Source organism: Sturnus vulgaris, chromosome 1 (genome assembly GCF_052056855.1).
Source record: "Sturnus vulgaris isolate bStuVul1 chromosome 1, bStuVul1.hap1, whole genome shotgun sequence".
In the NCBI taxonomy this organism is placed as follows: domain Eukaryota; kingdom Metazoa; phylum Chordata; class Aves; order Passeriformes; family Sturnidae; genus Sturnus; species Sturnus vulgaris.
The window spans coordinates 116,431,363-116,459,080 of record NC_142243.1 but is presented as its reverse complement, the minus strand read 5'-3'; the positions used below and the strand labels follow the sequence as shown (position 1 = coordinate 116,459,080).

Here is a 27,718-nt window from a genome sequence, read left to right as displayed (position 1 = left end):
CATAATTTTTTAAAAGTATTTTTATTTGTTTCCAGAATTCTATCATATTTCCATATATTTTCATTCGATTTTCAGACATATTATAGTTCTTATATTTTACTCATACTCAGACAGTTCTTAATGTTTTTTCTCTTGTGTGGGAACTTCAAACTTACTTTTAGGGGAGGTTTTGTTTTGTTGTTTTTTTGGTTTTGTTTTTGATTTTTCCAACAAATTTGAATGACACCCATAACTCATGGGCAATAACAGCCCAGATACGATGTTTCCACATTGTGATATTTTACAGAAAGTCTGTGGCTTTTTTTTTTTTTTGCATAATTCACTTGGTTTCCAACATTTATAACTTCTTTGGTATTCTGAAGTACATCTTGGATGTCTTGAAAGTAAAAATCAGAGAGAGAAATTTCTTCCATAATAGCAGAATTCCCAAACTTCCTGACAACTGTAGACAGACAAGAGAAAGTGATCTTGGTAACCACAGTTTCCATATTTTCTGGTGACAGTGACAAATCTAGGGGTCTCTTGTTTAAATGGGAAGTGGTGGAGAAAATTCAGTTTCTCCAGTGCTGGTAGCATTGGTTGCACTTCAAGCATTTCCTGCTTCTCATCAGGATTTAGAGAATCCTAGCTGGTTTTACTTCAAATTTTTGCTATTAGTTGCTTGCTCATACTGATAATCTTTCATTTCTTCATCAAATGGAAGAGAATATTCCAGAATAGAGAAAAACAGGTTGTTTTCTGTTGACAAGACTAATGTTTCCAATACCAGTTTTAGAATTTGGACCAGAATGGATAATGCTAATGGAAGCTGTTCATTCCACCCTACAGCCTGCCTTTATGTTCTTCTACTAACATTGCTTTTGGGTTATGTGCAGTGAGTGATGCTTAACACTTATTTCTAGCACAATGTATACTGTTTATTTTCCTGATGCCTGAACTTGGCTAATTTCTTGCAGATGACAAGGTTGTATCACATTTAGAAAGACCTTAGGTGAGCAGGAAATGCTGTCCTAGGCAGCTATTGGCAAAACCAAAATTATTGAAACAGAGAACAGAGACGAATGTCATATGAACGTTAAAATTAAATGGCTATAAGATGGTTGAATCTTACAAAAAAAAAAACTTTGTGATCTTCTAACAGCACTTTCTAAAGATCACCGCTGGAGAGATGTGCAAATGTAACTAACAGGAGTGCAGGTAGTCACATTGTAAAATCAAATAAAAGCTGATTGTAAGTGACTGCAAGTAATTTGTTTCAAGTTTTTTGGTCAGTGTCAACTGTACTTACTATATTTTTCAAACTGAGATCAAATCTTTTTAAGAGGTATTCCAGTGCCACCAATTAAAAAAAAAAAAAAAAAAAAAAAAAAAGATTTTGCTATTACTATTAGAAAAAGTAATTTACTTGACTCTCTGTACTAGCCAGACATGGTGGACTTTTCTCTAGGGCTAGTTCTGAAGAGGTTAGAATGAAACACCACTTCTCTTATAGGCAGCATGAGAATTATTTTCCTCTGGTTCAAGAATACACTACAGTTTTAGCTGAATGGCAATCACGTTGTGATGCATACCCCAGTAATGAAACCACTTAAAAATCATCATTGTGGTTTCCAGGGTGATTATTTGCCCTTTAATTATGTGACCTGTTACTGAAGTGCTTTATTGGCATTACACATTCCATTGTGGATACCTAAAAGGCTGCCCAATTTATTAATGGCGTTAATGGAAAAAAAATTCCTACATAATGGCAAAATGCTCTTAACTATTTAGCTTAGTGTTATTTAATGTAGCATTTACCCTAGTATTTTGTGAAACTAATTTTGTGTTGTTTTTTTTGATAATGATATAGCTAGAAAATAGATCTATCACTTTTGCCTTTTAAAGGAGAGTGAAAATGCTTATGTATTTTGAGTCTTATGCATCATTTGCTCTGCTTGACCTTCACTTAGAGAAAGACATCACCTCTGGAGACTTTTGCTATTTCTAGAGCGTGCCACGAGATGTCAGTGTTTAAGAATATTACTTTTGTCACAACCTGCTATTAAAAGCCCTGTTCTCTGCATTGTTTAAGGCTCAATGGTTGGCAGCAATTTTCTATATTTTTGGATTAAAAATATAAACTGATTGATTCTTTCCCAAGTAAAAATGGAAATAAATATTTATTGTAAAAATAAATAAAATAACATAAAAGGGAATTTAAAAGAACAAAACAAAACACTCAAGTGTCTCCCTAGAACCACATTTTACTCCTTTCCCCAGAAATGGCACCGTGAGCAAATCTTTTTGGGTTTGGTCTGTAGTGGATATTTAGTCACGGATGACATTTTGATTTGGGTTGGGTTGGGATTTTTTCAGTAGAAATTACAAACAGCAGCTCCTGGGTTTAGTGTAAGACAGAAGCTAAGTCAAGAGAAGATCTGATGCTCCATATCTCAGGCAAGAACAGATTTGAAATCTGGAGGTTTAGAGCTGTGGAATTTATTTCCTTAAGCTGAAAATCCATAGTTATTAGCACCACAATACTGTAATTATCTGAATAAAAAAAATTTATATCTTTGGGGTGGAGGAAAAAAAGGCAGTGGGTGAACAGGTGGCAATATGATCTTTCTAAGGTCTTGGTTAAAATTCAAGTACATATTTTTTGCAGCAAAATGGCATTAAGTGTTTTTCCCTCAGGCTTTACTGGCCTCTGCAGCTCTAAACCAGTTCCATGAAGGTGAAAATACATTATGAAATGTCCAGTATGAGAGTAATTTCCCAGGTAGGTATACTATTAGTAAGTAGATAAAGTTGTCACATGAGCTGTAAAGAATTGGGAACATTGACTAAGATATGTTCTTACCAGACCAGAGGCACAATTTTTTTTTCAATGGGAATATAAAATTCTTATTGTTCTCTAGCAACTGGAGTGCATAAAACCATGCATAAAACTATATATGGCATATGACATGGAAGGCATTCTTCAGTATTTATGGAAAAAATAATGAAAAAAATGGGCAATATTGCCAAACATGAGTCTAACATAAGCCTGATAAATCAAAAGCATTAAAAGCAATTTACATTTAATAGTCTGGAAGTAAAAGAAGTAAGTATATTTAGTTAGAACTAGCTCTGGTACCATCACCTAGGCAGAGACACACTAGCTATTAATAGAGGCGAGTTTTTAATGTACATAATTTGGTAGATATTCTCTTCCACTGCTCAAAAGGCTGAAACAAAACAATTTTTAAAAAAGAAAAGATGAAATGAAATTTTATTTTTTTCTGGTAATGATGTAAGAACTCCAAGTCGTGAATCTAATACCCTGGGTTTTGCACCATTTCTTCTTATGAAATAACAACCACTATCTTCTACAGAATAGTCTCATTTGCAGTTCCCACTTAACCCTACACTTCCTCAGTGTAGATTTTTAAATGGCTCCTCTAAGAGAAGGATGCTTGCCCAAAGTGCACAGGTGCTCACCCAGTCACATCAAGTGAGGTGCTGCTCCTCTTGAGTCAGGGTCCCACCCGAGTTTTCTACAGTCACCTACCGGCATCTGAGTCCACAATTTTACTTTCTTCCTTCTGGAATGGTAACTGAGTTGTGAACACACAAAGAAGGGAAAGAAATAGTGAAAAGGAAAGGGATTAATGAAAATGTAACTTTTTTTTCTGTGTATATACTTTAATTTCAAAATACCTACTTATCTTATGTATCTGTGTCTTCAAGTGACTGCTGTCAGGAAAAAAATGTTTTATATATATATATATATATATATATATATATATATATATATATATACACATTATTTATTTATTTATTTATTTATTTATCTAAGAAATTCACTAACAAAGATGTCCTGCAAGGAAGCAAAATGTTTCAATATTCTACTCTCACAGAAAAGAAAATCACAATAAGAAGTTCAGCAGACTTTGAAGCACCCTAAAGTGCTGTGGTGATTGATAATGAGCTCAGTTTACCCGCAGAAGTGTGCTCCAGCTCAGAGAGGAATATATGAGTAATTCAGCTCATCTGCTGCTTACCATGATCTGCTGTTGATCTAACATACAGAAGAAAATTGGGTTGAGATAGCCACTGTTGTTTGGATTTTCATCAAAACTCTTCTTATCCAAGCATTATTAAAAACGATTTTTGACATGTGTAAGTTAATTCTCTGAAGCAAGTTCCCTACTTCTACTACTTACCAACAGCTGGGGGTTTTCATGCTCTGTGTTTTCTGTCAAAATAGTCAATATAGCTTAGCACAAAATTGTAATGCCATACATGGCTGTACAATTTGACTGTTTCAATCAACAACAGGAAGATATTTCACTTGAGGGAAACCATGATTTTCACAAAGGCACTGCTAATATTACAGTAACAGGAGAGCAATAGGGAAACAATTAATTTCAACATGCACTGCTGACTTACACTTACAGAAACACACATATAGACAAATGTATATACGTTTATAACACTATTTTTCGTACACTAGAATGATTCTCACAAGGATTTTGGATAATTTATATCGGGTGCCTCTTGATTTGCTTGAAATTTGTTTTCTGCAGAAAAAAAGAATCTTAAAACACCTGAAAATAAGAAAAATTTCTTACATTTTTTCGCACTTCTGCCCCACACCCCACCTGCTTTTTTTTTGGCCTGTATTGATATGATTGCACTCACTGTGGCAGAGAAGGATTATTTTTCAAACATACAATTTCCTGTGGAGCCCTAAGCAAGCAGTTTTCAGTGAACTGCTTCTGCCTTAAAGCTCAGAGGGAAATGCTTGGTCTCGAAATGCTCATGCATTGTTGTCATCCTTTTGAGGAGCTCCATATACAGTAAGAGCCCTGGTCTGACCTCTGTGGTAGCTGTGAAACCTCAATATGTTTTAGTTGTATATCCTGAGGCTGCAAGGTGCCCCTGGTGGGCACTGGGTCCTCACCTCAGACACGGCATATGTGTATTGGGCAATTTGACATAATGGCCCCTGACCTGAGGTGCTGTACTCCAATGTGCCATTTTGAAAACATTTTCCAATAAACAAATAGCAGTCTTCACCTGGACACATTAGCTGTAGATGTGTCTGCTAAGTAGGGCAGCTGAAAGAGAGTCTATGACTTCCAAATTAAGTGCCAGTCTCACCACCATTCTGACGTTAACGTTGAATATTCATGATACTAAACCTTGATGGCTCCTTCCCATGGGACCTGGCTGCTGAATCTCAGCACTTAGGCTGAAATGGAACAGGCTCAGAAACAGGACTTAAAGCATTTTTTCTGCTTCATACTGGATAATTTGTAACTTCCATCTACTGCTTATACTTATCTCTGTGGAGGCAAAGCTGTGACCATTTTCCATGCAGGAATTCAGAGTGTTCTGTCCTGTCACTACTGTGCTCTCATTACTACCGTAATGGCCAAACTATAAATATATATAAAATGTGAGTTTGCAATTTTTGGTATATATTGGGAAAAGAATTTGCAGCCAAGATAATGAGCCATAAAATATAGGAAAAAATTAATAAGGCAATAGAACTTAGTTTAAAAAAATGAAGTAAATTTTCCTGTTAAAATAAAAATAGCAAGTAGAAATTGTTAGAAGGGTGAAATGAGAAAACCAAAAAAGCTTAAATTAATTATTTCTTCTGCATGTTTGAGCAAGTTTCCACATTTCTTTAGCCACTCTTGTGGCAGTCAAGAAAAACTGTAGTGTTCCCATAACCTGGTGAGAGCACTAACAAGGATGTTCACTCATTAGCAAGTGATGATAGAAACAGTCACCTCTACAACTTGCTCCCAGCATGGAGTCTTGGTGGGAAAACATTGTGTCTGAATTAGAAGGATTCATATTCCCCAGCGTTTTATGTTTTAGGGACAGAAATTTGAATTCAGTTGTGATAGAAATAAAGAATAAATTAAGTTATGCTCTCTCCAAGCTTTGCTGTTTTCTCATTTCAGTTGAGGGATGACTCAGTATCCTGGAAGTAGATCATCTACAAATTATAGCATTTTCATGCTGTAGATTGAATACTATTTCATAATTTAAATACAAATGTTCCAAATATTCTTCTACCACATCTATATAGACCAAAATCCAAAGGGGTTGGTTTTTGTTTTTTTTTCCCACAGGTAAAATGAGCGATTGGCTACTCTAGTTCTAATACTATCATTCAGGAGGATGCCTACTTGCATCCCAAGAGTTTTTCTTCTATACTTATCACTGAATTTGAGAATGCTAATGACTCTTATTTGCAAAGAAGTGATTTTAAGAATGATAGTGGAAATCCATATTAAGAAATGCATATAATGAACGTTCAGTACTCTCAGATACATAATTCTTTGAGCAATAAATTAAATATGGTATCTTTCTCAGCTTTCAGGCTTGAGAAATACTGCTGTTACCAAGGTTCACTGCCATATAACAACTTTCATTATAAATAAGTTTAAAAATCTACTGCCCTTTCTATTTAAAACTCTATAAAGTTTTAAAACTCAGCTATAAAGTTTCAGAAATAGACAAGCTGGTTCACAAGGTCGCAGGTAGCATGCAGCTTTTTTCTATGTTTTTAGGGAAAATAATTTATGCACTTTTAATTTTAAAAGCACCAAGGTTGGCCTCCTGCTGCTGCAATCTAGTTTTAATGCTGACACGGGTACATCTTGGAGTGATGTGAGTTGAAAAAGCTGACAACAAAGAATGAGAAGGAGAGAGTCTGTTCTTTTGGAATAGGAGCCCATATTCCCAGACTATTACTCTAGTTAGTATTTTTGTTGCTGCTTCTGTTAATTGAGGCCAATAATGCATTATTTAGTGCTTTGAGAGCAGAAGCTGTGACAAATATTTGACATTGTAAATTGAATCCTCTGCATACAAAGAAATAACTCTACTCATTTGTGTTATTGTACTTAGTTATGACTAATATTACAATCATAGGATCATCAAGGTTGGCAGACACCTACAAGATCATCCAGCCCAACCACCTAGCCAGCACAGTCACTGTAACCCCTAAACCACTAAATCACATCATTCAGTGCCAGATCCTGATGTGTCTTGGGCACCTCCAGGGATGCACCTCCCTGGGCAATCTATTTCGGTGCCTGACCATTGTAACAATGATTGTTTTCTTGTTTTAATATCTAATCTGAATCTCCCTTGTCTCATTTCATGGCCCTTTCCTCTGGTCATCTTGCTGCAGGCACAGCTGAAGAGAGTGACCATCATCTCACTACAACTTCCTTTCAGGCTGTCCCCTTTTCTCCAGATTAAACAACCCCAGCTCCCTCAGCCATTCCTGATGTTTTCTAGACCCTTCAGAAGCTTACTGACATTTTGTGAAGAACATGGCTTATTTCTATCACTCTTCATGAGTATAAGCTTCATAATGTATCTGGAGGATATAAAGTGCAAATCTAACTGATGTGAGCTTTGGCATTGACATCAAGATATATTCATTAGCTTAGAAGTGTGCAGCACTAAAAACCAAAACAACACAATGAACCAAAGAAACACAACACTGAGTGTTTCAGAATCCATAAATGATGGGTTTCTTTACTCATCCTGGTGATGTTGCCTCATGTTTGCACTAGCAATCTTCTGGACTGGAACTATAGCTTAATCAGAATGCTGTATACAACTGATGCACATCTTGCCTTGCTTATCGTAATCAATGTTCCCAAAAAGTCTCCAAAATAAGCTTCTGAGCTTTCTAAAAAACACCTTTTTATATTTCTTTATCATTTTACTGCACTAATTCCTAGAAAGTTCCAATATACTTTGCCTTCCCAAAAGGTTAAGGGTACAGTACAGGCTGTGGGAAAGGATAAAGGTACACTACAGGCTGTGGGAAACTATTCAGGTAGACGAGGATGGAAGGAGGTGGTGAAGGCAGCAGTCACATCAGATAGCTTTAATAAGCACTTAGGAGAGTTGATCTTTGAAGCCATCTTTGAAAGAGTCAGCTATTGATAAGGCAAATCAGTGAAGGGATTAAGGAAGGGGCAACATGGATCTCAGGGGTTGTATCTCCTCAGCACCAGTGTACTTAATTCTAGTAAATAATTGCATGACGTCTTATAATCCATGTTTTGCCATGACAAGCTGTGATCAGATACATTTTGTTTTATCTTTTGAAATAGCTGTCAGTCAAAAAAACTAAACTAATTTGGGTTAGTAAATAAGCTTTTCAAAGTCATGTTGAGGATTACTGTCAGAAGGATTATTCTTTTCTTTCAATAAGGCAAGCAGTCACATCCTGTTCAGAAATTGAAACAAATACAGAAGACACCCATTGTATTGTATCCTACACTAGTAATCAGCTCTCTCTAACCTCTCTGTAATGCAAATTTCTTGGACTTAATCTGAGAAGATATCATGGCAAGAAACTCTTAAAGCTTCTGTATCAATAATTTGCTACACTTTTATCTTTGCTATGTTCATTTGTATTTCCAATTAGAGTTTTCTTGAGGAGGGGATGAAGATATTTTGTTTTAATTTGGAGTTGGTTTGAATTACAGATCTACTTCCATATTTACTACACAATTGCTTTACTAGAACAATTAATTGAATACTTTATTTTAAAGTATGTTTTATGTTTCATAACTCCAGGTAGAGTAAAGATGAATCAATATTAGGGTGTTTTTGTTTTGTTTTTTTTTTTTTCAATTAAGATCTGTCTAACAATTTGGTACAAATCCATGCATAGAAAGACAATATTGACAATTTTTATAATTTGCTCTGTCAAAGCTTATTTGTAGATGACTATTTCTAGATTTTCTATTTCTACGGTGAAAAAAAGTGTTATAGGAGAATTGTACTCCTTCACAAAGCTATTAGAAGTTCACACAAGTACAGCATGAATTATTGCCACCTTATGAATATTATTGTAAATTTGCTGAGTGACATCTGCTCTGTGATAACTGTCTTGAGCATGATCCAGCTCTGTCAGACAGGCCTGGTAGCACATCCCTTCATGACAGATATGCAAACATCTTCAAACTGTCATCACACACACATACAAAACAGCTAAATTGTATTTTAGTCCCACTTTGTTATGCATTCAAAGTAATATTGCAAAGTAATAAATCTTTTAACATTCAAATAAGCATCTTTCAGTTGAATGGGGTGTCTGCACTGTGTTCATTCCCTCATCAACTATGACTAAAGCACCAGGGAAATTAAAAGGCCAGAAGCACACATGACATTTGAGGAGAGTAATTTTGCTTCTGTTGATTTTTAACATAAATTGAAAATTTGGCTTGTCACATCTCAAACTCTACATCTACCGCCCCCCAGAAATTACTGAATAACAGAGTAACAACAGAAAGTGGTAATGAAACAGCAATAAGATTGTGCATGAGCTTCAAAAACTAAGCTTAATGTAATAACTAGATATCATGCTTTATGTATTTCAATAAATTTTGTTCATAAATTAAACAACAAAAAAAAAATAGAATAACCATCCCTAGATGTGTTCAAGAAATATGTAGATGTGACATGGGGACACAGTTTAATGGTGAACATGGTGGTGCTAGTTTAACATTTGGACTCAGTGATCTTAAAGGTCTTTTCCAACCTAAAAAGTTCTGTGAGTCTATGATTCTTCCACATTTTCTTTCCTGGTATTTCACCAGTGGTGGCAAATGAAAAAGGGACCTCTTAGACTTCTGAAAATAGTGTTATGTTCCCCACAAATTTCAGTGAAATTTAATACCAGTCATAGCAGCATTCTAAATATTATCTGAATGAATGAAAATAGTAGCAAAAAAAAAACAACCTCTGGATTTTTTCATAGCCTTGCTGAATATTTCTATTTCTTTGCTCTTTAATAATATTTTAAGTTTTAGATTTCTTTTAAAACTGGTCATACCACATTTCAATCACTGTTTTGTTTTTTTCTTTAATCATGGATAATACCAAATAATCTCACATTAGAAATGTTTATGATTTGCCTGAATTTAATTTTTTCTACCAAATATTATTTTGTTGTCTATGATAGTCTATTCCAGGAATATTTATATTCACATGCTAAACGAATTTTGAGTGATTCCTCAGCTCTTCAAACAAATTGAAATTGCTGTAACCTTATTTTACTGGAAATTCATTTAATTCACATTTCCAATTTAACGATACAACAAAGAATTTAGTTAAGAGATTTTAAAGACCCTGACTACCTTAGGAGTTTCTCCTTGTGACCTTACATGAAAGAGTTATTTAAGTGTGTTGTGCAACTTCCTTATCTTGTGCAGAACAAGATTTGTCTCAAGTAAGGATAATGGTTCTCTCGGGAGAGGAAATGGTTGGTCCCTGTTTTCAACATGATTCATGTCAGATACAGCTATTATAAAGACAACAATAAAGCTTTCATCTGAAGTGAGGAAGAGCTTTACTGTCCTTGGGAAAACGCTGTGCTATATTCATTGTTTTCTAAAGCCTTTTGCTTTTCGTATATACATCCATTAAAAAAAACTTGTAATAGGATTCAGAATCTTAGTCAAGTGAGAAGCTCTAAGTGAGCTGTACAGTTTCTCACTTTCAGTGATAGGGCATGTGTGTTCCTCTCCCCAGGAACTGATTTTGTCCTGCACCTTCACTCTCCAGGAGAGGCTGTGTCTTGCCCCTTCAGTTTAGAAAAGCTGACATGATTACCATATCAAACAAATTCATATCTATATGTGTTTCTTTAACACTCTTAACCAGCCTGTGAAACAATGAGCATGTGATGCAGGGATTAAAACATGATTCAAATTATTTTACTCTTGCTAGAGTATCTAAGAGTATGCATAGAATTTCAGGGATTCATTTGATATTCTGTGACATTTCAGGTAACAATGAGGTAGGTCCACATCTATTTTGCATGGGTTACATCTATAAGAAAGATTCAGACCTTGTGAAGTACAGCTTTTCTGGAGTAGTAGGAACATAACAGTTTCCTTTCTAGTAGCCTATGGAGGAATTCACTATGAAATGTTTATGTGTGACAAAGTTTTTAAAACTCTTATCATATGAATTAAGGTTTCCAGGGAAAATATATCAACCATCCTGCCCACAACTCATGTACCCTACCTTAATCAGAAAGACAGAATCAGAAGTGGAACCTGTAACTTTGTCCTTTGTTTAAGCTCACCTACATTTCTCAGCTATCGGTATTTTGTGTCAATGTGCTTCTTATTTTCATGACATGGCACTTGAATGATTGCCCCACAAAATTAACAACTGAAAATCACAAGGTGAGTGAGGATTCCAATTTTTGATACATATTTTCTACAGAGATAGGATACACTTTAAAAAATACATAATTTAAGGAATTACCATTTGAATGTTTCTTTGATGAGAAAATCTTTATGCAGTTCAGACTTTTTATTTTGCATAATTCAGTTTGAGAAAAAGAAGCTTTTCTTTTAGCTTATTCTTCTTGCTCAGAATCAGTGCCTACAATAGGCTGCCAGATTGTCACATTACTTTTAGTTTTTTAATCCTAAATTATGTTTAATATACATAGGAATAAAGACTGAAAGGAATTTCAGGGATCATTTAGCCCAATATTCCACATCTGAAGCCTTTTACGTCACAATATTTTTCATAAACGTTGTGAGTTTCATATAAAACAAGCTTCCTTTTGGCCCCCCAAGCTCCCAACAGAAGGATTTCCATATTTCAATCTAAGTGTATTCATGACCACTGAATATGCTTCCACTTTTCTGACAGCATTGTTCTTTGTCTAAAATAGTTTTCTTTTCCTCTCTGCAATTTGCCTTTACTAAGGCAAATTATTTATAGAAAACAATTATATCAGTCCTCACAGTCTTTGTTTTACTGGGCTAAATCCTTATGCCTTTGTGCTCTCATAATTTCGTCTGATAAAAAAGGCTCTCTTGGTCACAAGTTATTATATGCATTTATTTGCATTTTTTCCACATTCTAAAATGTGGAGAAGGTGTTTAGACCAGGCAGTTTTTAAAATTTTATCCCTTTTTGAGAAATACTTGTCTGATAAGGTATATAACTTCATCTGTATTTTATACTTGGCTCAGAATCAAGAAAATATTGAGATCTTTTTGCTTAGTCATTTTCAGTTGATGGCAGGCTGATTATTACAGAAAATATCTTGATTAGTCCCTTCTGATTAGTCGTATCTATCACAAAACTATCTAATTTTTCAGAGCTTAAATGCATGACTTGCACTTGAACCAAAAAATCCCAAAACCAAAAAAACACAAAACTACTGTAATGGTCTCAATCCTTGATATTTCCAACTCTTTTTGAGTGGAATTCCATTTTCCCTCTCTGTAGTTATACCTGTGAGGGAATAGGAACACTGGAGTCATGCACTCGGCCCTAGGATGCCCCTCTCCTATTTTGGCCATGACCAAGGTTTGCAAAGAGGCAAATTGCTTTTCTCAGCTCTGCTGCTATCAGTCTGGCATTTCCAATGAGCTCTGTTAAAGAGTCTTACCCAGGATCATGGAATCTAACAGTTGAACATTACCCTCATATCCTCAAATCCCAGTGTGATGTCCATCTGCCTCTGACAGGACTACACCTCTCATCCTCACAATTTATCTATAGATGGTATTAAATGACAATCTGTATAAAAACTGTGTCCTTGTGTGCCTACATATATGTGTATTGAATATGAAAACTAACACAGGACTTCTGGATGCAATTACTTTTCAGTCTTTCAGGTTAATTCATGCAGTGCTTCAGTTACCTTGTTAACTTTCCTTTCCTCTCTACCTTCAAAGCAAAATACAAAATCTGTAAGCCCTGAATGCAGACCTTATTCTGTCCTTTACTGATTTTTCTGGAAATGTAGCTTGTAAGTGATGTTAAGCTTTTTTGCCAGACTCTGGGTGGTAAATCATTGGTTAGCCATGAAAACGGAGGCTGCCTTGTTGTCATGTACACATTTTAAAAATCTCCTGTTTATGGCTTAATGGTATCCTTTTCATCAGAAGATCAATTTAGGATGTAATGATTTTTACTTCTGCCTTTTAAATTTGAGATTTTGAAAAGGATTCTTTGAAATGAAAGTTACCAAAGAAAATTCTACTGACGTGACCACATATTGCCTTACCTTAGTTTGTTCAATTTGTTGAACTGCACCACTGCTTACATCTGTACTTGTTCTCACTCTGCTTTGATTTAGCTGAAAGTGACTTACTCTAGGTTTAAATCTAACAATAATGATACACTGTATTGCTTAAGAAAAAGATAGTTTAGTTTAAATCCAAGTTAGAGTCAATAATTGGAGTAATATAATCCTCTTATTACTCTTTTTTAGTTTGCTGTAATCACCACTGTTTAGACCAGCATTTAACATAATAACGTACTCTTTTCCTAATGCCTGGATCCTTATGGTTTTGTGAGGCAGAGGGAGTAAAAGCCATGAAAGTTTCACAAAGCTATGATGCACTGAGAATAGTTCAAAACAGAGTCCAAAAGTGGTGACCAAAGTGCAGAACAAAAAGCAGGAGAAGAGCAAAAGTTCTCTGTAGCTGACAATTCCTTTGAACTCTCCCCATAGTAAAACAGACTTTAAAGGAGAGTGCACAATTCAAGAATTACTATATTTTCCTTGCAACTTAACCCTTACAAAAACTGCCACAGCCAACAGTCATTTATTTAATCCTGTGCTAATTGCTCATTACTGATGAGATTGATGGGTAAGTTGCAGCAATTTTGCTCCTGTGTTTGCTCATCAGCTGGTAAGAAGAGCAGATAGTTGATGGACAGCATTCAGGCAAGTAATCCCTAAAGTGTGAGCATGGGTGTATTAAGAAAAAATATCTGTAAATACAAAGAGATGGTTTATGCTAAGATAAGTTATGTATTTTTCCAGCTTGGATAGTGCAACTTTTTCTTGGGTAGGTGGGCATTGATCAGTTTTGAGTCATAGTAAAAGTTCCATCAGTGCAGGTATAGCTGGCAGATCTCCTAATATAGGAGAAATCTTTTTTCTGAGAAGGTCACTTAGTGGTCTCTATGTCAAAAGAGCAAAGCCACTGTTGGGAATAATAAAAAGACCATTATGTGGCAGAGCTCTGCAAGCCTCCAAAAGGTTTGCAGTCTCGTATTAGGGAAGCCTCCCTAATTCTTTTCTGTCCTATGGAATAAAAAGGTATACTGCAAATTTGTACTCTGATAATGGCTGCACAGGAAGGCAAACTCTCACCCTGTGAGATGGCCTAAGAAGAGAGTGAGAGGCTGATTGTTAGAGGCAACCTTCAGTGTTTAAACAGGCAGATCATGATGGGAGTAAGTGCCGAAGTTCAGTCCTCTCTGTCCTCATTAGACTTGGATAAATAAGCCATCTGACAATTGCAGAGCACAGTTTTTTCACCTAAGATTTCTGTGATCCATGTTCAAAACACAAGGAGATAGCATGCTCAGAAAAGTGGGAGGTTAGCCTGAACAGTGTCTGGTAATTGCACTTGTGATTTTATGTGGAAATAGAAATGAAAACATCATCAAAACCAAATCTGTTTTAGAATACAAAAAGTAAAGTTTCATGGAATAGGATGGGAAATTCAGACTGAGCCACTGCATCAGGTCTTGAAAATCTCATATTTAACAAATCCTAGAGATAAAAAGGCAAGTCATGCTGGAGATCTCTTAATGCCCAGACCTTAAGCAGAGAATTGGATTTGGATGGATCTTGTCTGGCATGTTAGGCCATCACCAGCTTGTAAAGTTTCAGACTTGCAGGCTGAATATTGACATAGAGTGATGGGAATATTTAAAAGAAATTATGCTGGCAAAGAAATAAACAGAAAAGCACTTTTGCTTATATGAGGTGTTCTGAGAGTTTAAAAAAATAGATGGAAGACAGAATGACTGCAATCAAAATTAAATATTTTTAAAGTGTCTTTACATAATAACAAAGCCTATCTAAATGAGAAGATATATAAATAACTGAGGGCAACAAAAAACAGATGAAGCTGCAGCATAATAAGTTGTAAATAAAAACTAATGATGCATCTATAAATGGATTTCATCTCTTTCAGACAGAAAGGAAACAAAGAGAAAACAAGACTTGTGAAAAAACATTTGAAACATAGTACAAATAATTTTGGCAAAGTCTGTTTTAAGGTACTTTTGTAAAAGAGAAAAAAGGGAGGAATAAGCAGAGGATAGGATTAGAAGGAAGAGAATAATCACCAAAAATATTTCTTATACTTTTTTTTTTGGCTTCAGGTTTTAGCTTGTAGCTTTCAATATGATGTTTAATGCCCAAGGGGCTTAGTAGAGTTAGGCTAATGAACAGGTTTCCCACAAGTGGGTTTTAATAAAAAAATCTTTGTGGCTACTAATCCCTTTGAAAAGCAGAGCTTTCAAATATATTCAAGATCTTCATCTCTTGGGAATTTTCATGATTGGAAGAGGAAAATGTCTTCCTTGTGGGAAGCATTTTGTATTTTATACTTCCCTTTCATTCTCAGGTTGGAAAACTTGCCAAGAAGTTGAAAGCAAACTCCATGGGGGGTTTTCAGAATCAATATTATAGAAAAGAAACCTATTTTTTGTGTAATGTTTTTAATGCCTGAATGTTGAGCCTATTGTTAACTACAACCATATCAATAAACAGTTCTCAAAAAATTTTGGAAAAAATAATCATTTTGCATCAATTGAAAGGAATTTAGTTTGCTTTTCTTGAAAGCACTTATTTGACTAGAAAAAATGTGCAATTTTGATGCTCATGTTTGTTTCAGTAATTTTTTAAACTTTTTTGTCAAATACGTGCATATTTTCATTAACGTTTTCTTCATGTATGACATTATAACATTATAAATCAATTCTGATGAATTTACTTTTTTACAGTCAGCATATGTGGACTTACAGAACATGATCTTCACCAAATATGCCTCCTCAGCTCTTATTATAAAGGACAAGCCCTGAGTTTTTTTATTTAGCAGATTTGTCTACTAGCAAAAGATGGCAGAAATACCGTCCACTGAGGCTTCTCAGTTCAAATTTCCAAGTGGTAATACATCCCACTGGCAAATAATTGATGTCTAACAGCCACCTCCTCCCCACTTTTTAAAAAACTGCTGAAGCTTGAAAATCCAGGTTTTACTCTGAGCCCATGGGGTGTACACATTTTAAAAATTGCGGTTTTATCTCAGATTTTTCACTAATACATCTGCAATTTCCTGTTTTCCTGGGAATAAGAAAGCAATTACATTTGTGATATGGTTAATCTCAGAGGCCTAAGGTAGGTGAAAACTGGAAATAATTGAAGACTGTACTGTCTATGTTAGAATCTAGAGGCTTAACTTACTTTCAGAACCACACAGAAATTTTTATCTGATTGAGGAAGAGCTGAGATGGCCTGATGCTGACATGAGGAACTGGGAAAAGGAATAAGTGTAGACCAAAATTAGAAATTAGGTCAAAAGCAACCACACCTGTCAAAGCTTTGAAACACTCTGGTGTTATTCCAGATCTAAAATTTTGATTTTTTTATACAGATAAAATACATAAGATTTATTAGTATTGTCATGTGACAAATCTTTTTTCCTGTGTATTAGTATAAGAATTATAAGAAATAGACAAAAGCATAGTTTGTGCTGATAGAATAGTAGAAAAGTGTTAAAATATTTTTACATTTGTGGGGTTATATCTTCTATATTATTTTTATTTATGGCTGTGATGAGAAAAAATGTAAATTTCATAATGAAATAAGTTAATGGCACAATTGTGGTCACCTTAAAACTAGGAGTTGGATTTCATATTCTTCTTCCTATGCCCTTGGAATATAATATGTAACATTAATAAGAGAGTGATCAGTGATTTTTAATTACAAGATTTAATACAAATTTAATTACATGATTTAATAACAAGATTTTTAGATGTAGGCTTGGAGCTCACTGCATGTAAGCAGATGAATAGGAATTAGACTTGTTTGATTAACTTATGGAACAACTGTTGTCTGTAAAAGCACACGGCTGTGAAAAAGACAATTGTTTTAAGTTGGACAAGGTACATCCAGAAGAGATATGGAAAAAAAATAACACTCTATTTATGGAAGTCTGACATCTGAAAAAATGTCTGAAAGAAACTATTTTATTCAGATGTCATCACCCAGTCTTAAAAAATGCTTAAGGCTGAAACTGATTCAGAGGAAGACACCTAAGCACTGTAACTGGAGGACCTATTTTTAGATCCAAGATGAATACTGCTTTTCTCATATGGCTAAGTGAGATGATGACTAAGAGAGGAAAGTGTTCCTTGGGTTTTGTTCTAACAAAAATGTGGGATTTATGCACCTCTCCACCACACTCACAATCAGATTTTATTTTTAAAATCTCTGTTGGCAGCTGAGGTCTGCAAGCGAATATTTTATTCTGGTATTTTACCTTCACGTAAAATTCATTCAGAGTCACAATAACCTCTGCCTTTAGCATACTCTGGTTTATCTGATTCTGTATTCATGTAAGTAATTGCATGAATGTATTGGCCATAACTGGACATACAAATGGTCTTTATCTTTCAAGATTCTTTGATTTTATTTTGTAATTTTGTTCCCTTAAAGAGACAATATTTTCTGAAATGCAGGTGGCAGGTTTTGGGCTGAGTTCCTGTATACATCAGGTACCACAAACTGATAAATATTTGTAGAATGGTGAGATAAAAATTTCAGAAATGTGATGGGAAAGTACTGCTATGTCTATGTTCTTCCCTCAAGTGCTCTGCATTTTTGTGATCTTCAAAAAAGATGATTTTTATGGGATACCTGCCATTATAAAATGTATTGGGGATTCCAGGTGCAGTTGTCATGATGTAGCTCCTAAGACTGGTTAATAATGCAGATGCTATTTCACCCGTGGCTGAAATATTTTAAGTTCATTGCTTTCAGTGTAAGCAAGCTAACACCTTGCTGTCATCATTGGTCTGTTTTTAATTGCATTTTCAAATCTCAAAGAACAGTGGGTTATGTCTGGTCCCAGAGCGTTTTCAAAACAACATTGCAGTCCTGCAGTCTAAATGACTGTATTCTTTTCTTATGCAAAGCATAAGCATTGACAAAGACCACTTGCTGCCATGGTGACAGGTGGATTTTCCCCCTCTATGCTCCCACAGTTTATAAACATGCTTCTTCTGCTTCTTGAGAATTAAGCTCTTTAAATCATCACCAGGAAAAGAAAAAAAATCATATCATATTTGTAAAAGTAATAGTAAAAGTATTATTTATTTTCCATCTGAAAATATTCTAGGATATCCTGAAACTTAAATTATTGGTGGAATTAGGTTGCTTTCATTAAAACCTAGAAGTAATTATAAAAGAAAAAGATGTATTGAAAGAAGTTAGTCTCAATGCAGTCATGAGCCTAGCGACCTATAAATTTGACTAATGAAATATTTCAATGGGATCTGATAAATGAATTAAGATTTTTAATTTAATTATACTAGAAAATCAAAATGTTTTGAACATAATCTGACCATTTCACTCAATGCAAACAATCAACTTGTTCCTAATATATTATCTACTGCATCTTTGCCCTAAAGTACTGTAAGCAGTCTGCTGATTTAGAGTGATCCCAATGAACACAATACATACAAAAAGCAAGCTTAGAATATTAATGTTTCTTTGAGTATGATTGAGTCTTCACTTTGAGGAAACATATTGCTAACTTTAAATATGTACCATTTAACCAGAAAATATTTTACGCACAATTCTTTTTGTACATTCTTTTTAACCCACCTGTAGCAGCCAGAATACATAAGGAACAGAGAAACTACCTAGAGCTGTTAATTCAGATGTTAAGCACATTAGCTTACATTGAACAGAGTCATAAATGGTCTCTGTAAAGTTCTTAATTCAAAGATTGTGTTGGTATGAGAGGGATTATAAGAAACACACTTTATTTAAAGTCTTTTTTTATGAGCTTCATATTATTCAGTTTCACACATGCTCATTTATTCTCAGTTTATCTTCAAAGGTTTAGATTCAGCCAAGAAAGAAGATTACAATTACTCTATATGAATTCCACTTATTCAAATTGTTCAATAGATGTATCTGAACAAGTATACATTCTGTTCAGTTATCATTCTGAATCCTAGGTACTATAAAAGGTTTTCATTATTATTTGACACTTTCCACAGTTTTTGAACAACAAAATACTTTTACCTGGAGATTTTTTTCTCTTGAGCTGTGAAACTCAAAGGCAAAGTTTATAATGCCAAAACAGCCTTCTGAGACAAAGATTTGCAGCAATATTCCTTAATAAGAAATAATAATATACCTTAACAAAAATCTTGTTATTCTGTACTCTGACTATAGTGTTTATTCTGAAGTTCAATGTGTGTCCTGAACCTTCCATTGAAGCACTCAGTAGATTCGCATTTTTTTACAGGATAAGAACTCTTTCTTGTTGGAATCAGTAAGTCAGGAGTCTCTGAATTCTTCAGAGAGAAATCAGAGTGCAGAGGTTGAAATAAAACCTTTGGATGGATTGAAGTATGTTAAGCCACTCATACATAAGGCAGAGGTGAAAGTTTAGGTTTTAGGATAAATAAGCAAGTAAGTAAGCAAGTAGAATGGGTTTTTAGTGCTTTTGGTAAGTAAAAGGTCTTAGATACCAATGCAGAAGTTCGAGCTGTAGTGAACGTTGAAAAACACAGTCCTACATACTAGTGTTTCCGTGGAGGCTCCAAGAACATAATTTTAGCCATAATAAAACTATAGTAAGAATATTGCTTACATTTTTCAATTAGAACAAGATAGGCCATGCACTTAGTCTATACGTAGCCTGGCGTGCTAAGAAACCAGGATTCTAATAGGTTAAGGAGTAGTGGTCCAAGTTTGTGTCTTAGCTTGTTGGGAAGCTTCTATATAAGAGCATGCATTGGGGAGAGCTGGTGCATTTTGCCATTGCTTTTTTGCCATTGTTTTTGCTTTTGCCATTGCTTTTCTTTGCTTTTGCCTTTGAGACTGATGTGCTTCTGCATTAAACAACTTTATAGCAACTATTAGCTGCTTGGCTCATTGAAGAAAACAATCCGACAAGTTGGGTGCCTGAGAGTACCCAGAGGACTTACCTCACACTTTCTGTTCTCCCAAACCTCACTACTGTACAAAATTATCTTTTTCAAGGCTAATTTTGAACTTGCTCAAAAGTGGTTTGGTGGTTGTATTGATCCAGTTTTGGCTACTAGGTGGCCTGTTATCCTGGAGGCAGGTGTGTTGCAAGATTATTTCCTCTGTTCTACCAGTCACTTATTTTGATAAAATAAATAAGTCTACAGTTTTGTAAAAAAGTACTCCTGATCTACTTCATATACATATGGAACACTCTATTTATCTGTTTTTTTTTAAATACCACATAATTCTTATTATCAAAGATAGCTAAGAGCTACTAAAAACAGCAGTGATGACCTGTTCTAGCAGCCAACTGTCTCTTAAAAAGGTTGTGAATTAGGAACCAGAGTACTTCTTACATTTCAGAAATAAATACTCAGTACAGATAAATATTGAGCCATAAAACTTAATCTCAATTACCCTATGGCTCCACCACCACTGACAACAGACAGAAATTAGGAGGAGTTAGAGTGTAATGCAGCTTCCCTACTGAAAATGATAAATTATTGCAATGAATTTTAGAGCTTTAGAACCTGTTATTGTGATAAATAAGTCTTACTGCTGATTGTCCATCAATTCAGTTACAGATTCTTAAGGCGGCATTTCTAGTTAAGTCTTCTTGAATTCTAAGCCTTCTAAGGAGACCTAAATCTCACTGTCATCATACATTTTTTCAGGTTAATTCCAGAGCAGTGTTTTGATTAGTTTAGTCTTCCATTCTTGTGTTATTCTCCACTTTCCTCGAGGAATACTCAATTTCAAGAATTCTTGAGTTGCTGAAAAGAAATTTATTTTGGGTAGTGAAGGAACTGCTCAGTAACAGAATAGGTCTTTTAGAACACCTTTATTCCAGTTTATTTGGCCTAGGAGGCTGGAACTATGAAAAACTGCTTCTCTGCAGGACTAAGGTATAGATCAAGCCTATGATCTGAGCCACCAAAAGAAATGTTTGTCAGCTGGGGATTTTTTAAACCCTAATCCAGACCATGATCATATTGCGATAGGTCACTATGTTGCTAGGAGACTGCATCTAGAAGAAAGTGAAACACTTATAAAGAGTTCTGCCAAATGATTGATGAATTCTACTGAAACTAATACTTGTTTGCAGACGTAATCAACCCTTCAAAGACACCAGCAGAATTTCTGTAGTAATACTTTGCAAGGATGATGCAGTGTCTACAGACTATCAAAACACGTGTGAGGTTTTTTAATGATAAAATCAAAAAGCCATTCTGCTTTACATCTTCTGTTCTACAGCTATATGTCAGTCTCAGTTTATGCCCTGGAAATGCATGCATTTCAGTCACACAATAAATATATACAAGAGATGAAAGTGCAAGCAGTTGAGAAGCATGGCACAACAAACATTTCATAAATATGATTTGTCTTCTACCGTGAAAGTGTTTAACAAAGTTCATAAATAGGCCCAAGGGAAAAGAAAAAAAGAAAGAATAAAAAGAAAACTGGAAAAAACAGGAAGAAAAAAATAAAAGGAAAAATGAAAAAAGAAAAAAAAAGAAAAAGAAGGAAAAAAGTAATGAACATTTTTACTAGTTAGTATCTCAGTTAATTGGGTTTATGTAAGCATAGAGAAGCAAGGTAGATTTTAAATTGCCCTGTGACCAAATATTTGTTTCTAGAGGTCATTTATTTTGCATGCTTGAAGTATTTTTTATGGAAATAGATGAATCATGAAGAATAATGATGAATCCTAGTTCCTTAATAGAAAATTTGGTTTAGAGTCACTAAAGAACAATATAACCAGTTCATCCCTCTTCCCTCTCTCCCTTTTGTGACCAGTAGAGATTTTCATTGACTTTTATATCACCTTGATTGTTGGCTTAGAGATTTTAAAGCATCCACATATTTTATAGGATTAGTTGCAGAGTTGTTTTTAGACAGTTTTGATTCTGAGGCTAAGAATCCATATTGCATTGAAAATATGATTCATACTTTACTATTACAGCTGTACATATTTGATGCACATTATTTGGAAATTCCATTAGGGATTTTAGTATAGCAGATTCTTCTAAATATTAGTGTTATGTCAACCACACAAAAAGTCCTGTTAGAAAAAAAATGTATAAAAAAGTAAAGTAAATCAATTTGAACAAAGTCTTGAAAAATTTAAGTATACATTCAACACAATTGTGCAAAATCATGCCTTTTTATGGTCGATAACAGTATCTGGAGACTGCAGCATACAAAAAGTGACCTGCATGAAAAAATACCTCTTGATCTGAATAACAAGGAAAAAGAACATTCCATCTAATATGAAGTGAATGTCAAGGCATTTGCATAGGAGGGTCTGAACTTTTTATTGTGCTATTTAAAAAATGACCTTTGCTTCTATGCTGCAATTGTTAATGTAGGTGGCAAAGTAGCTTACTAGCAGAGACTCCAAATCAGACAGGACAAACCTTCTGAGACTAACATATTTTAACTTCAAAGTCTTTTATGCATTTCCTCAGACTTGCATTATCAGAGCAATCTACTACACAGAGAAAGGATGAAGTAATAACTTCTCTTTGTTTGCAGACCTAATGAACACTGCTATACTCCCAAGTGTTGAACCCTCTGCAAGTCTCAGTTTGGTAGCTAAAGGTTTGTATATGAGATATATGAAAATGAATTACAATGTCCTTGATTCCCTCAGTCATTATTTGGTAAAATCAAAGAATCCTGTAAAATTAGTTAAAGAAAAATCTCTTACAAAGAAAGAAAAAAAGAAATTATGTTTACATTCATATTCACCTATCGACCATGCACATATATAATTTAGTATGACAGAACACCTGAAAGAAGACGGTGATGCTGGCATGAAAGTTTACTTAGGTGAATGGACAAGCTCAATATCTAATTTTGAAACATCAAATTATCTTTTTCCATATCATGTAAAGAGTCAAATACCTAATATTTTTTATGCATATGGAAATTTTGTGCCACTGGCTCTTTGCATTAGTCTTCCATAACCATAAAATTATAAAAAGGATATATTTAGAGTACTTAAGGAATTTTATTCTGTTTCAATATAAAAATTCTGCAAGAATAGTTTGTGTTCCTGCTTTTATACTTTTTTTCCTACTATGATGTACTGTGATAATGGACTTTTCAGAGCAAGAATTGAACATTAAAAGCATAACTGATATTGTATTTTAATTCCTAGCTGAAAATTTCCAAAGTAGTTTCCCTTCAAAGTGATTACCATGTTCTATAATCTCTATATGTATCTTATAATGCTCTGCAGCCCTTAATTATTGAACACATTTAGATAAAGGGGAAAAATAAAAAAGACCATGCTTATCCAAAATAGTTTTTCCTGAATAACTAAAATCCTTAAGGGGAAAGTAAGGAGCAGGAGATATATATGTTCTTACAATAGGATCTTTAAATTAAGGTAAACCTGTTCTTAATCCTGAAATAAATTCTAGTTCCATTTGGAGGTAACTTTTCCCTGGAACAATTGTTCACATACCCAATCATATATCAAGGTAGCTAAAACCTGTCTTTTGTCTTGAAGTTCTTTTTCTTACAGAAACCTTCTAAATTTAGTTATTGCAATAACAATTGCTTTAACAGAATCCATTGTCAGTTTTGGATGTACACACTGTGTGGTAAGAAAGATTTTTCACAAATTGGTATAATGCAGGATGTCTCTACAACTCAGATATACTCCCTAAATACAAACACTGTTAGATGTAATGTCCATACTAAATCTTAGTAAAGCATCTCCTCTACCAATATTTCACTACATTCAATAATAAAACTGACCAAGATAAAATAACATGTGTTAATGCTTTTAGAGTCTTCCTAACTGCAGGTAATCCAACTTAGTCCAAAGTGGTTAAGTCTCAAATGAAGAGCAGAAAATAATGTCCTCTAAAACTTGACTAAAGAGATAACTTTTAATTATTTGAGAAGCACATCAATATATTTCTTTTCATTGCCTTAAAAGAGTATCCAGGAAGTAATAGGCCCATCATTCTTCCTCCAGTATCTAGGAAAGTTGTGGAATTAATCCTCCTGGGTCAGGCACAAGTCAGATGAACCACATGATTGAGAAAAAGCAACATGAATTCAGTAAGGGAAAATATATTTGACAAATCTGATTGCCTTCTATGACAAAGTAACCTGCTCACTTGATGTGGGGTGAGGTGGGCATTGTCTACCTGGATTTCTCCAAGGTTTTTGACATGTTCAGCCACAGCTTCCTTCTGGAGAGAGTGATGTGGTATGATCTAGATCTGTGCTCCATGTGGTGGGTGGGGATCTGGCTGACAGGCTGCACCCAGAGGGAGGTGATGAACAGCTCCTTTTCAAACCGGAACCTGTCAGAAGTGGGGTCCCTCATGGATCTATATGGGGCCCAATGCTTTTTAAGATCTTGATAAGTGATCTGGATAATGGGATTAACTGTACTCTGATAGTTTCTCAGTGATATCAAAATGATTGAGGAAGTGGACACTTCAGAAAGGACAGCCACCCAGCAGGGAGATATGAATAGTGGAATAATGCAATACAGGGCTAACAAGAACCTCAAGAAGTTCAACAAGGACAAGTGCAAGGTCTTGCCTATGGGAAAATATAATCCAGGAATGTAGCATGGTCAAAGATCTACCTGGTCTTTAGAAAGGGACCTTGGGGTCCTGGTGGACAAAAAGCTCAATATGAGTGAGCACTGTGCTGTTCAACCACTGAAAGCCAACAGGATGCTGGGTTGCATCAACAAGAACTCTACCCACTTATCAAGCCCCACATCCTGTGTTTGATTCTAGTCCTGACGACACAAAAAGGATGCAGACAGGCTGGAGAGGGTCCAGAAAAGAGTCACAATGATCAAAGGATTGGAAAAAGAGCTGGGAAAGTACAAGGAGAAAGAGCTGGGTTCATTCAGCCTTGAAAAAAAAGATTTAGGGGACACCTTATTACCTTGTTCCTTTATTTAAATGGTGACTATAAAGAAGATAAAGGACTTCCTTTTTATGATAAGTCACATGGAAAACACAAAGAATAATGGGTACAAAGGACTCCTGTAGAGATTCCAAGTAGACACAAAGGGCAAATATTTCACAATGAAATCAATCAGCTATTGGAATTATCTCCCCAGGGAAGTATGGAAGAGAATAAGAAGGAAAGAAGGAATCATTGGGACAGGTTGCTGAGCTATCTTGTGTAGACTCTGCTTTTGCTGAAAAAATTTAGACCAGATGATCCTTGAGGTCCCCTCCAGCCTGGCATTCTATGATTCTATGATTTCAAGTACATAATTTAGTGAACCATCAGAAAGAATACTATGGAATATAAAGAATAAGTGTGTGCTGTTTCGTGCAAGTTTTATTGGATTACTATCTATCAGCTAGTCTGGAATTCTAATTATAAATTATTTGAGATTTATGTCTGTTCTGTATGATTCATCACCTTTTATTACTTGAATTCAATCAAACCAAAAATCTCTATTCTAGCAACAAATTTGTCAGTAGAGCAATACAATAATTGCAGTTCACTGAAGTCATGTACTTTATACTGAAGTGGCAGATTTAAATAATAATGTTAATCAAAGAAGCTCCGGTGCATATGATATACTTCTTAGTGTAGTATACTATAATTCTGGTCCATTTCGCATAAAATAGATTATGTACATATCATACCAAGATATTTACTTGATTGTTTGACAGGAAAAAAATTATTCTGCAATTCCTGAAAGCATGTACATTCAAGGAAAATCTATGCTAGACCAAATCTCAATGAAAATGCCTTGTAAAGGATCATTAAGACTACTGGCTTAGTTGTGTAAAGCTTTTTGCATGCTCTAGAGGTGGATATAATGCCTAAGGCAGAACAGACACATTCATTAGTGGTGCTTCTTTTATTATTAAAGAAAGAATGAACAGAGGCAATTAATAAACAATGGTTTACTGAAAAGCTTTCAACAGTAATTAACCATTTTAATTTATAAGGCAGTACCAGAGATAACAGTATTGTGTTTAATCTAAAATTGGTGTTGAAACTTGTCTTCAAATTAACTTCTCTTTTCAGCATATGACACATCAAAGTTTAAAACTCAGTTTACAGAAGGTGTTGCTTAGTGACTTCTGCAATCTGCAATCTTCTCAAGTTAGACAGGAAGGACAGATATGGGTAGTGTAGAATAATCTTAGAGTGATAACACTTGGGAAATTACACAGAAATCAAGATACAGACATTGTAAAGTTTTCTTGTTCTGATCACAGGCTAATGGAATACTAAAAAAGATTCTGTTTTATAGAAATTTTTTTGCTATTGACTGTATGGCCACATATACAGGTACTTTTACTTCTTACTGATAACAGTGAGTTAGACATTCAATGTACTAAATTTGTGTTTTTATGCAATAGCACAGGCTGAATATATGCAACATGTCATCTCCCCCCCACCCCAAAAAAAAAAACCCCAAACACAGCCCAGAATAAAAACAACCAATAAACGACCAATCTACCATCTAACCTAGCAACAACAGCAACAGGGACCACAGCTTGAGGTCAAGCCTGAATGCAGTCACCTTCTGCCTGCAGCTTTATTCTTGTCACAGCACTCAGGGTGTCATCCCAGGTACATCAGCATCACCTGGCATGAACGACAGCCATAACAATGAAAACTACACAGAGTACTGACCTTTGTGGTGAATAGCAATGCAAACAGCAGAAAGAACTGACAGGAAGATTCGATGTCATGGAAATGTGTACCTTGTGATAACTCCTTTTGTTCTTAACACTGATTTCTGCAGTTCCTACATGATTCATTTCTCCTAGCAATGTCACCTGAACAAGGAAAACAGGGAATTGTATGTTAAGTGAACTTTGCTGTCATTTACTTCCTCTGGTCAGAAAATCTAATGTCTTTCTTTCCTCTAATTGTACTGAGCTGCAATTTTTTCTGTGTCTTGATTTGGTCATTCAGTAACACAGTTTTTGTTTTTGATGATGCTTTTTGAAACTACAGCTCATGAACAGTTAAGAGCAGTTATCAGTGCTGACTGATCTATTCTTTTCATTGGAAATGTTACAGACCTAAGATGTAAAGGTGGACAATGTCTTTCCTTCTCTTTTTCTAATGTTTTGGTTTAAAATCTGCGATTTCTAATAGAGATTTATGTTTCAGATGAGTACAACTGCTCTCTTTCCTTACAAAGGTCTTTCAGCCTCAGAATAATTTAAAAAAATAATTTAAAAATCAAATAATTATGGAAAAAACACTTGAAAAGTCTTTACAAACATGTCCTTATCACTCAGGATTACAGCTAAAAGTAGCTTAACCATACTTAAGCAGGCCTCTTACCCACTCACGATGAACTGGAGTTAAATTCTAATTCCTCTGCACTCCAGCATATTACTCTTTATATTTCATCCTGGCAATGACTGCTGAATATTTAGACCTCTTTAGCAGGGATTAATGTTGCTTATGACATGTTGTTACTATGTCATAACTGAAAACACAAGAAAATACTTTATAGTTCGTTATATTCTTTTCCTAGAGCTTTCATTGACAAGGGGCAAGCCAAATTTATATAATTTCTGCTGTGTATGACAATTAAATTCTGTTTAGCTACTTTTGGTTTTAAGGTTTCTACAGAAGATGTGTTGGGCCTGAGTAGAAAGGATGGCTCAGCAGCTAAGACAC

At 34.9% G+C, this 27,718-nt stretch overlaps 1 long non-coding RNA gene across 1 annotated transcript in view; it reads right to left on the bottom strand.

Moving 5' to 3' along the window:
* LOC148225438 (uncharacterized) overlaps positions 1-27,718 on the bottom strand; it is a 203,440-nt gene that overhangs the window by 89,379 nt on the left and 86,343 nt on the right. Inside the window, exon 2 of the long non-coding RNA XR_015804142.1 lies at positions 3,463-3,578. This is a non-coding gene — a long non-coding RNA (uncharacterized LOC148225438). The remainder of the gene's footprint in view (positions 1-3,462; positions 3,579-27,718) is intronic.